Source organism: Salvelinus fontinalis, chromosome 10, assembly GCF_029448725.1.
Source record: "Salvelinus fontinalis isolate EN_2023a chromosome 10, ASM2944872v1, whole genome shotgun sequence".
Taxonomy (NCBI): domain Eukaryota; kingdom Metazoa; phylum Chordata; class Actinopteri; order Salmoniformes; family Salmonidae; genus Salvelinus; species Salvelinus fontinalis.
In genome coordinates, this window is record NC_074674.1 from 4,977,379 (window position 1) to 4,989,943 (window position 12,565).

Sequence of the window (12,565 nt, forward strand, 5' to 3'; positions counted from 1 at the left end):
ATAGTGTTGTGTACTGACTGCACCATGAAGCCTGTAGAGCTGCTTATACCATGTCAGTGTGAAAAGAAGGGAATTAGCTAGGGAAACTGACAGATAAATCATGTTACATTGCTATACTGACTAAGAAAAACTCTGGGTTTTATCATTTGATTCAGGTCTAGTGTGATTGAGGCAAAAATAATAGCTAAAGTTAGTGAGCTAACGTAAACTCACCCCATTCCGTACAAATGTGCGCAACCGCAACATTCATACGAGGCTACAAAGAAAATGAATGTGACTGTAGCGACTGTGGTGACTTCAAAATCTGGTGTAACGGTTGTCCTCCTCCTCTTCGTCCAAGATGGCGTAGCAGTCAGATGTCCATTGTCCTCATCTTGTCCCGTGTATATATATTTTTCTTCGCATATCTTTTTTATATATATATTATTTTCTTCTTAAAAACTCAACTTCAAAACACTCTCCTGCAACCCACCTCACCAAATGTGGTGCGGATCTGTTTTTTTTCTTCCTCAAAAGTATTATTCACCTCGTATCCGAAATCTACAACAGAAGCTAACAAGCTAACCAGAAGTTAGCCAGCTCACAAGCTAACGTTAGTAGCTAACGTTAATAGTTCAGCTAACCACAGCTAGCGCTCATCAGCTATCCTTTAGCTCGGAAAACTATTGCCAGTTTTGTACAACGCGACTCAGACCAGAGCATACCAGACCTATTTTTCTCTCCATATCCCCGGATTTTTACCTCAAGCTCTGGACATTTACACCTGGATCTTGCAGCTAACTAGCTGCTATCCGAGTGTCTATCGGCTAACATCAATTCCGGAGCAAACACCAATTATCCCGGAGCTAGCCAGCTGAAGAGTGCCATCAGCCACTCCTGGGCTACAATCACCTATCCGGACCCGTTTTACTGCCGATGCGGAGCCCCACCGGGCCTTCACGACTGGGATACCGACGTTATCTGCCCGAGGGAGTATTTCAACCGGCCCCTCCATCGCGACGTAACCTGAACGTCCATATACTAACTGCGGCCCGCTAATCGTTAGCTGTCTTGAGCATATCGGCTGCTATCTGAACAGGTCTATCGAACAATCTTCTTAGGCCACTATAACTATTTTGACAACTGGATTGGTCCCCTCTACCACACGGAACCCCACTAATCTACCGACGGAATTGCACGGCGTGGCTAAAAACAGACCTCCATCTTCTGCTAGCTTGCTACCCATGACTAGCTGTCTGAATCACGAAGCTAGCACCAGTTAGCAAACACAATTCTACAACCTCTCTTTCGCCACCGCCATCCGGCTTGGATTCTCTGTCGACACGACCACGTCTGGTCTGCAGACAAATACCCCATCCGCTGTGCCCTCAACCGGCCTCCGTCTGAGCAGACCCCCTCCGTCTGAGCAGACCACCCCCCCGGGCTACTAACTTTAAACGCCGCGGGCTAGCTTAGTGGAGGCCTCACTACTTCATCTACGGCTGGCCCCTGGACACTATGATCACTTGGCTACATAGCTTATGCCTGCTTGACTGTCCATTAATTCACGGTACTCCATTCTGTTTATTTGTGTTTTATCTGTCGGCTCTGTGCCTTAATTCAGGATCTGTGTGTAGTTAATCCGACCCTCTCTGCCCAGTCGTCGCCATTTTTTACCTTCTGTTGCTGTGTTAGCCGACTAGCTGCTGTTATCTGACCTGCTGTTTTAGCTAGCTCTCCCAATCATGACCTGCAATCACTTTATGCCTTATTGTATGTCTCTCTCAAATATCAATATGCCTTGCATACTGTTGTTCAGGCTAGTTATCATTGTTTTGGTTTGCAATGGACCCCGTAGTTCCACTCTCCGTACCTCTGATACCTCCTTTGTCCCACCCCCCACACATGCGGTGACCTCACCCATTGAGACCAGCATGTCCAGAGATACAACCTCTCTTATCATCACCCAGTGCCTGGGCTTGCCTCCGCTGTACCCGTGCCCCACCATACCCTGGTCTGCACATTATGCCCAGAATCTATTCTACCACGCCCATAAATCTGCTCCTTTTATTCCTTGTCCCCAACGCTCTAGGCGACCAGTTTTGATAGCCTTTAGCCGCACCCTCATCCTACTGCTCCTCTGTTCCTCGGGTGATGTGGAGGTAAACCCAGGCCCTGCATGTCCCCAGTCACCCTCATTTGTTGACTTCTGTGATCGAAAAAGCCTTGGCCTCATGCATGTCAACATCAGAAGCCTCCTGCCTAAGTTTGCCTTACTCACCGCTTTAGCACACTCTGCCAACCCTGATGTCCTTGCCGTGTCTGAATCCTGGCTTAGGAAGGCCACCAAAAACTCTGAGATTTCCATACCCAACTATAACACTTTCCGTCAAGATAGAACTGCCAAAGGGGGAGGAGTTGCAATCTACTGCAGAGATAGCCTGCAAAGTTCTGTCATACTTTCCAAGTCTATGCCCAAACAGTTTGAACTTCTAATTTAAAAAATTAATCTCTCCAGAAATAAGTCTCTCACTGTTGCCGCCTGCTACCGACCCCCCTCAGCTCCCAGCTGTGCCCTGGACACCATCTGTGAATTGATCGCTCCCCATCTAGCTTCAGAGTTTGTTCTGTTAGGTGACCTAAACTGGGATATGCTTAACACCCCGGCAGTCCTACAATCTAAGCTTGATGCCCTCAATCTCACACAAATCATCAAGGAACCCACCAGGTACAACCCCAAATCTGTAAACATGGGCACCCTAATAGACATTATCCTGACCAACTTGCCCTCCAAATACACCTCTGCTGTCTTCAATCAAGATCTCAGCGATCACTGCCTCATTGCCTGTATCCGCCACGGGTCCACGGTCAAACGACCACCCCTCATCACTGTCAAACGCTCCCTGAAACACTTCTGCGAGCAGGCCTTTCTAATCGACCTGGCCCGGGTACCCTGGAAGGATATTGACCTCATCCCGTCAGTTGAGGATGCCTGGTCATTCTTTAAAAGTTACTTCCTCACCATATTAGACAAGCATGCTCCGTTCAAAAAATGCAGAACCAAGAACAGATATAGCCCTTGGTTCACTCCAGACCTGACTGCCCTCGACCAGCACAAAAACATCCTGTGGCGAACTGCGATAGCATCGAAGAGCCCCCGTGATATGCAACTGTTCAGGGAAGTCAGGAACCAATACACGCAGTCAGTCAGGAAAGCAAAGGCCAGCTTTTTCAAGCAGAAATTTGTATCCTGTAGCTCTAACTCCAAAAAGTTCTGGGATACTGTAAAGTCCATGGAAAACAAGAGCACCTCCTCCCAGCTGCCCACTGCACTGAGGCTAGATAACACGGTCACCACTGATAAGTCCGTGATAATCGAAAACTTCAACAAACATTTCTCAATGGCTGGCCATGCCTTCCACCTGGCGACTCCAACCTTGGCCAGCAGCCCCGCCCGGTCCGCTGCTACTCGCCCAAGCGTCCCCAGCTTCTCCTTTACCCATATCCAGATAGCAGATGTTCTGAAAGAGCTGGAAAACCTGGACCCATACAAATCAGCTGGGCTAGACAATCTGGACCCCCTATTTCTGAAACTGTCCGCCGCCATTGTCGCACCCCCTATTACCAGCCTGTTCAACCTCTCCTTCGTATCATCTGAGATCCCCAAGGATTGGAAAGCTGCCGCTGTCATTCCCCTCTTCAAAGGGGGAGACACCCTGGACCCAAACTGTTACAGACATATATCCATCCTGCCCTGCCTAGCTAAGGTCTTCGAAAGCCAAGTCAACAAACAGATCACTGACCATCTCGAATCCCACCGTACCTTCTCCGCTGTGCAATCCGGTTTCCGAGCCGGTCACGGGTGCACCTCAGCCACGCTCAAGGTACTAAACGATATCATAACCGCCATTGATAAAAGACATTACTGTGCAGCCGTCTTCATCGACCTGGCCAAGGCTTTCGACTCTGTCAATCACCATATTCTTATCGGCAGACTCAATAGCCTCGGTTTTTCTAATGACTGCCTTGCCTGGTTCACCAACTACTTTGCAGACAGAGTTCAGTGTGTCAAATCGGAGGGCATGTTGTCCGGTCCTCTGGCAGTGTCTATGGGGGTACCACAGGGTTCAATTCTCGGGCCGACTCTTTTCTCTGTATACATCAATGATGTTGCTCTTGCTGCGGGCGATTCCCTGATCCACCTCTACGCAGACGACACCATTCTGTATACTTCCGGCCCTTCCCTGGACACTGTGCTATCTAACCTCCAAATGAGCTTCAATGCCATACAACACTCCTTCCGTGGCCTCCAACTGCTCTTAAATGCTAGTAAAACCAAATGCATGCTTTTCAACCGTTCGCTGCCTGCACCCGCACGCCCGACTAGCATCACCACCCTGGACGGTTCCGACCTAGAATATGTGGACATCTATAAGTACCTAGGTGTCTGGCTAGACTGCAAACTCTCCTTCCAGACTCATATCAAACATCTCCAATCCAAAATCAAATCTAGAGTCGGCTTTCTATTCCGGAACAAAGCCTCCTTCACTCACGCCGCCAAACTTACCCTAGTAAAACTGACTATCCTACCGATCCTCGACTTCGGCGATGTCATCTACAAAAAGGCTTCCAATACTCTACTTAGCAAACTGGATGCAGTTTATCACAGTGCCATCCGTTTTGTTACTAAAGCACCTTATACGACCCACCACTGCGACCTGTATGCCCTAGTCGGCTGGCCCTCGCTACATGTTCGTCGTCAGACCCACTGGCTCCAGGTCATCTACAAGGCTATGCTAGGTAAAGTGCCGCCTTATCTCAGTTCACTGGTCACGATGGCTACACCCACCCGTAGCACGCGCTCCAGCAGGTGTATCTCACTGATCATCCCTAAAGCCAAAACCTCATTTGGACGCCTTTCCTTCCAGTTCTCTGCTGCCTGCGACTGGAACGAATTGCAAAAATCTCTGAAGTTGGAGACTTTTATCTCCCTCAACAACTTTAAAAATCTGCTATCCGAGCAGCTAACCGATCGCTGCAGCTGTACATAGTCCATCTGTAAACTACCCACCCAATTTACCTACCTCACCCCCATACTGCTTTTATTTATTTACTTTTCTGCTCTTTTGCACACCAGTATCTCTTCTTGCACATGATCATCTGATGATTTATCACTCCAGTGTTAATCTGCTAAATTGTAATTATTCGATTTATTGCCTACCTCATGCCTTTTGCACACATTGTATATAGATTCTCTTTTTCCTACCATGTTATTGACTTGTTTATTGTTTACTCCATGTGTAACTCTGTGTTGTTGTCTGTTCACACTGCTATGCTTTATCTTGGCCAGGTCGCAGTTGCAAATGAGAACTTGTTCTCAACTAGCCTACCTGGTTAAATAAAGGTGAAATAAATAAATAAATAAAATAAAATCACGTGAAAAAAAGCTATTTTCCCACACAACATCTCTCCTTCTCACTATCACGCATTAGTTTCGCTTCCCCACCCGCCATTTTTTTAAAGCCCCCACGGAGCTCATTGCCTTGTTGAATTATGCAGAAACGGGCAGCGTGGGGGTCATGTAATTGATTCTGTTGGAAAGGGGAGAAATTGTGCTTTACAATGGTATTGACATTACAGTTGATCTGGAAGTATTACGTTTTTGGGGAGCTAAAATAAGGTCAGTTGTACGGACCAAGGTGATGTACAAAAGTGAGTGAGTTTACGTTAGCTAGCTGTCAGTTTTCCTAGCCAACTTTTGGCTAGCTCTGCTAGCTAATGGTACATCATCAAATGTACATATGTTGAAACAGGACAAAACAAAGGCTACAAAACATTTCCATACACACAACAGCTGTTAGATACTGCTACCTGACAGATACAGTAGTTAGAGGCTAGCTAGAGCTGAACTGGCTGTGGTAGCTGCTAGCAGTTCATTCGCTTCAGCTGAGAAGGGATTGAAAAGTTAGTTACACTACTAGCTCAGCAATGGGAATCATTTGTTATTTTTTTCTGTCAAACAGCAGTTACCTTGCCAGCTATATCAGTCAACTAAAGAGTAGCCCGTTTCTGCTCTCCTTGCTTTTACAACTCTGAGAAAAAGCGCAACATAGACAGCAGTTGCTTCTGTTCAGAAGTCTAGCCTTCACACAGCCTGTCCGCAAGCTCTGTGGGGTCTGTGTGGTCCAAAATCCAGCTCAAACCAGAAAATTGCCTACCTGACCGCTCTGAGGCTTCTACACGGTCTCAAAGCACACCTAAGCTAAGTTTTGTATCACAGTGCAATGATAAAACTGGGAAGGACAAAAATGCAATTTCAGAATGTGTGGGGGTCATGTCCCCCCGTCCCCAGTGAATATTGCGCCCCTGACCAAAACAATGAATTGTCTTGTGTCTTTCGGAGCTAAAGTGTCAGATGACCATAGGCCTGTATATTACAATATTGTGGATGTTTTTCTACTAGGCCTACTCGGTACCCCAAGGGCATGAGTTATGTGTTAGATACCCTCAAATACAGAGTATATCTGTATTTCGCTATGCAGAAAACAAAAGTTAGTTCTCTTTTACTTTACTGATTAATTCTTCATATTTAAAAATATTTTCTATTTTTCTTTGTAATAGTTTTTTTGCATTCCAAAAACAAACTTATACATACAAACAACAACTTACAAGACACACACAAACAATGATTACATCTCATCTGCCCAGACACTCATCCTCATACCCCATCACAATCTTGGTTCCAATAGTTAATATTTTTTTCTAAGAGATTGTTAGTTGGATAGGCTCTGTGCAAGGTTTAGTAAATCTTACCTATCATATGAACATCTTTTTCTGACTCAAATAGGATTCCCTCAAGATTGGTCTGTCCAAAATATTTCAAATCGAAATTACGTCATATGTAACTTTTAATGTATTTGAAACTATCTACATTGGTCAGTCCAAAATTATTGTTTTATTCTGTGATGGAAATAAATGTATTTCCTGTTACCAAGTCATTTACGTTTTTTATGCCTTTCGTTTCCCATGTGGGCCAATTTACTGATTCATTCTTAACAGCTATCTAAGGATTGTTCCATAAGGTTGTGTTTCTTAGGAGTGATATTGGTTCTTGTAAAATACGTTTCATTTTCTTCCATATCTTTATAGTGCTCTTAACTAGGAAGTTGTTCATGTTCTTAGCTTTATCCTTTGAAAATAGACTCGTAAAAATATTTTTGGGATGTGCATGTGCATCTTCAATATGTACCCATTGTTCCTCTTTAGTGCATTTAACTATATATCGCAATGCTTGGGTGGCGAGTTGATACAATTCCAAGTCTGGAAGGTTAAAACCACCCTCAGACTTACAAAAATATGAAACTTTCCTTTTTATTATATGAATTTTATTTGCCCATATAAAGTATTTTTGGTATTACCAAAAATAAATACGAAAACTTTGGCAGCCATGCCATTCTAAAGAGATTTACTCTACCGGTAAGATAACTTAACTGATGTTTGTTTTGTAGCGAGTTGTTACAATTCCAAGTCTGGAAAGTTAAAACCACCCTCAGATTTAGGAAGATGTAAAACTTTACTTTTTATATATGAATTTGATTTGCCCATATAAAGAATGTTTGGTATTACCAAAAATGTATTTAAAAAACTTTGGCAGCCATGCCATTCTAAAGAGATTTACTCTACCGGTAAGATAACTTAACTGATGTTTCTTTATCTCTATAGACACGTTAGCTGACAAAGTCACGAAAACGATGTCAAAGGGGCAGAGTGTGTTGTTCTGGGCTGGGTTTCCCAAAAACGTGACAGCATTAAGATCTTCATCATTCCATTGAAACTAAATAGACAAAATATTATTTTACTTCTTGTCCAGAAACTTGTTCCCCGTGGCCATTTTCCATATGATGTCACTGTAATGGCGCATAGTTAAGCGCAAGATGATATTGCGAGGGGGACCATCAGATCTTCGTTTCCCAAGTCGATGTACCACATCAATCACGTCTCTTAGCCTGTCTTTGATGCATGGTGCCACTTTTCCCAGGATATTAATGACTACTTCTCTAATATCCTCTCCCTCTACCTCTTTTACACCTTCGATTTTCAGATTCCACCCGCGAGAGTACCTTTGAAGTTCAGCTACATTCTCACACAGCTCATTATTTTTGGATTGCATTTTCTTCAACTCATTTCTTAGGAACATTATCTTTTCCTTGTTCTCGCTCACAATTTTGTGTAGTTGATTGACAGTTTCTGACAAATTATCGATCTTCTTTGATGTTTCTTCTGTAGACCGCTCTATGATGGACACTTTGGAGAGCGTGGCGTCTTGTTTAGTAGACAGACTGAATTGCAGAGAAAAGTTCCGACATGGAAATGTCTTTTACTTTTTTCACTGGTGGATTTCTACTTGGGGTATGAGGTAAAGAGGTTGCAAGGATGTCATCCTGGTCAGTTTTGTTCTTTCTCTTGCTTGAGTTCGCGGCTTCATGTGTATCCATGCTACTCTGGTTCTCGTTGTGGCTAGCTAGCATGTCAGCCGTCTTCTGTGAGACTTGGATATTTCGTCTACTTTTGTCTTTCTGTCGTGTTCTTCTCATTCAACTTGACAAAAACTAACTCTAAACTTATCCCATGTCCATAAAAAAAAGTTATAGTTAGTTTCTTTCAATATTAATAGCCAATATTTGACTGCTTGAGTTGCTTGAGTTCGCGGCTTCATGTGTATCCATGCTACTCTGGTTCTCGTTGTGGCTAGCTAGCATGTCAGCCGTCTTCTGTGAGACTTGGATATTTCGTCTACTTTTGTCTTTCTGTCGTGTTCTTCTCATTCAACTTGACAAAAACTAACTCTAAACTTATCCCATGTCCATAAAAAAAAGTTATAGTTAGTTTCTTTCAATATTAATAGCCAATATTTGACTGTTAACCACCTAACCCTCAATATTTCTTTGAAGAGCGAGAAAACACTCCCTCTCACAGCGACGCCATCTTGGCCTTTCTCTAACGGACGAGAAGAAACTCCGCATCAAAGAAGCTCTGATACCGCAGGATCAGGCTGCCAGAGAGAAACTGTGGCCGCTTATACAGAAGGCGCGACAAGAGGGAAAGAAGGCGGGGTTCAAGGGCCCACATGCATTTATCGAAGGAAGAATGATTACTGGGTAACTCTGTTGACATTAACCAAATTGGAACTGTGAGTACTACCATGAGTACAGTTAATGTACTGCCAATAATAAATGTACCGTTCGAACTACAACTGATGAACACTTGCCAAAGAGAAGGAAGTAAATAAATTTGTTATTCTGTTAACCACCGCTACCTCATTTGAGTGTAGTTTTCCGTCGAGTAATCCTCTCAAGGTTCACTGTTTGTTTTATTGTTCACATTAATACTTGTTATCTAATTTGTGTTATTTATTTTTTAATGCAGGAGTTCGTTTTCAATTCACTCAATATTGTTAGTCTGAATGCTAGGGGTTTGAGAAATCCTACAGAAAGGAAAGCTTTATTTTTATACTGTAAACGCAGTAACGCAGATTTTATCCTTCTTCAGGAAACTCATTCGGGTGAAAGTGATTTGAAATTTTGGAAAGCACAATGGGGAGATATGGCCTATTTCAGTCATGGATCAAATCATTCTGCTGGTGTTTTGACACGTATTCACAAGTTTAAAGGTGACATTCTAGAATCCACATCTTCACAAGACGGCAGATGGGTCATAGTAACTGTTAAACTTGACAATGCTATTTTCATCATCTGTAATGTATACGGACATAACTCACATGCTCCTAATAAGACCCTTTATACCCAATTTACCAGGCAAGTACAGGATTTAAGCAACAAATACTCAGAGGATTTTCTAATTATTTCAGGGGATTTTAATGAAACACCTGATGCATCTGCTGATCGTTTTCCTCCTAGAACGAGTCAAAACCCTTAAAATAGTAACATTATCATTACATTATGCAAGGATCTCTGTGTTGAGGATGCCTGGCGTTATTTCAATCCGGATGCTAAGGGTTATACCTGGACCAACAAAACTATGTCACGTAAATCTAGAATAGATTTATTCCTAATTTCCCCTTTTGTGTTACAATTTGTTATAGATGTAGATCATCAGTTGGCTCCCTTTTCTGATCATCACTTGATTTCCCTAAATTTACAAGCTACTAAAAAATCAAAAGGTACTCGAGGATATTGGAAATTAAACAATACACTTCTTAAAGATACTGCTCTCATTGAAAACATCAAATAATTAGCTAAAGCTATTTTGTGTCTCCCGGGTGGCGCAGTGGTCTAGGGCACTACATCGCAGTGCTAGCTGCGCCACCAGAGTCTCTGGGTTCGCGCCCAGGCTCTGTCGCAGCCGGGCCGCAACCGGGAGGTCCGTGGGGCGACGCACAATTGGCATAGCGTCGTCCGGGTTAGGGAGGGTTTGGCCGGTAGGGATATCCTTGTCTCAGTATGTAAAAATGTAATAAAAATGTATGCACTCTACTGTAAGTCGCTCTGGATAAGAGCGTCTGCTAAATGACTAAAATGTAAAATGTAATATTTTTGCAAGAAAAGACTTGGGTCATGGAAGTAGATGGGAATTTTTCAAATATAAAGTCAGAGTGGTAGCCATTAAACGCGCCAAAGAGCTGATGCAATTAAAGAACCATAGAGAAAATTAGATGATGAGCAAGCTTGACAGTTTTCTAAAGAAAGATAATCTATCTGAAGAAGAGGAGTCTGTGTTCAGGTCTTTACAACTAGAATTAGAACAGACTTACACGGATCTGGCAAAGGGCGCCTTTGTAAGGTCAAGAGCAAAATGGATTGAAGAGGGGGAAAGAAACACGAGTTACTTTTTTGCACTTGAAAAGAGAAACTACAAAAGAAAATCTATAACTGCACTCAAAATGAACGATGTTTTATACAAAGATCCCATTACAATATCATAATTTGTCAATTCCTTTTATGAAAACCTTTACAGCTTTCAATTTCAGGAAGATGGTTGTGAAAGCTACATTTGCCACATTCAGAATTATGTCCCTGTAATTGAGGATGATTTCCACTCAGTTTGCGATTCTCCTGTGTCAATTGGAGAAATTAGAGAGGCTCTGAATTCAATGAAAAAAGGGAAATCACCTGGCCCTGATGGCCTGTCAGTTGAATTCTATAGACAGTTTTGGGAGTTGCTAGAAGACCCGATTTTCAATATGTTTCAAGATTGCATTAAAAATGGGGAAATGGTCTCCACTATGAAACAGGGCCTTATTTCACTGATTCCGAAGCCTGATAAAGACCCTTCTCTCCTTGACAATTGGAGATCAATTACTTTATTAAATGTTGATTACAAATTGATTGCTCTGGTTTATGCCAAAAGATTAAAGAAAGGAATAGATACCATAATAAATGAGACTCAAACAGGATTTATGAAGGGCCGTCACATAAGTTCTAACATTCGTTTAGTCTTGGACCTTATAGATTATTCAGATGCAATTGACTCAGATGCGGTTGTCCTATTTCTGGACTTCTGTAAAGCCTTTGACACAATTGAACATAAATTTCTCTTTAGGTCTCTTAAACTTTTTGGATTTGGTGAAAATTTTATTAAAGTAATTCGCATGTTTTACAAAGATATAAATAGTTCTGTGCTACTAAACCTTAATACTTTCAAAAGATTTAGTGTCAACAGAAGTGTACAACAGGGATGCCCAATTTCGCCATTTTTATTCATTTTAGTTGTGGAACTTCTATCTCTAGATATTCTGAATAATGCAAATTTGTATGGCTTAACCATTTTTAACAAAGAAATCAAAATGTCCCAACTGGCTGATGATACTACTCTTTTCTTAAAAGACAAAGACCAGGTCGCACATGCCCTTAATGCTATAACTGCATTTTCTGTTGCATCAGGATTAATGCTGAATGTTTCTAAATGTGAAATCTTATGTTTATTTGACTCTGATGATAAAGAAATTGAAAATATTCCTGTAAAGGACTGTGTTAAATATTTAGGAATACATCTGTCAAAAAAACACTTAGTCAGACAACATTTGAATTTCTCTCCTAAAATTAAGAGAACTAAAAATATATTTAATAATTGGCTACAAAGAGATCTTTCTATACTTGGGAGAGTACTTCTGTCCAAGGCAGAGGGACTGTCTCATTTTGTGTACCCCTCATTATCGTTATGTGTAAATCCAGCTACTTGTAAAGAGATCAATAAGACCTTTCTTGACTTCATCTTGAAAAATAAGTCTCACAAACTAAAAAAATCTGTCCTTTCTAACAAAAGAGCTGAAGGCGGTCTAGAAGTGTTGGATTTTGTTGACATAAATAACACTTTCAAGATAAACTGGTTGAAAAAATGGGGGGCAATGCAAATAGTCTGGGTAGCCATTTGATTAGCTGTTCAGGAGTCTTATGGCTTGAGGTAGAAGCTGTTTAGAAGCCGCTTCGACCTAGACTTGGCGCTCCGGTACCGCTTGCCGTGCAGTAGCAGAGAGAACAGTCTATGACTAGGGTGGCTGGAGTCTTTGACGATTTTTAGGGCCTTCCTCTGACAACGCCTGGTATAGAGGTACTGAATGGCAGGAAGC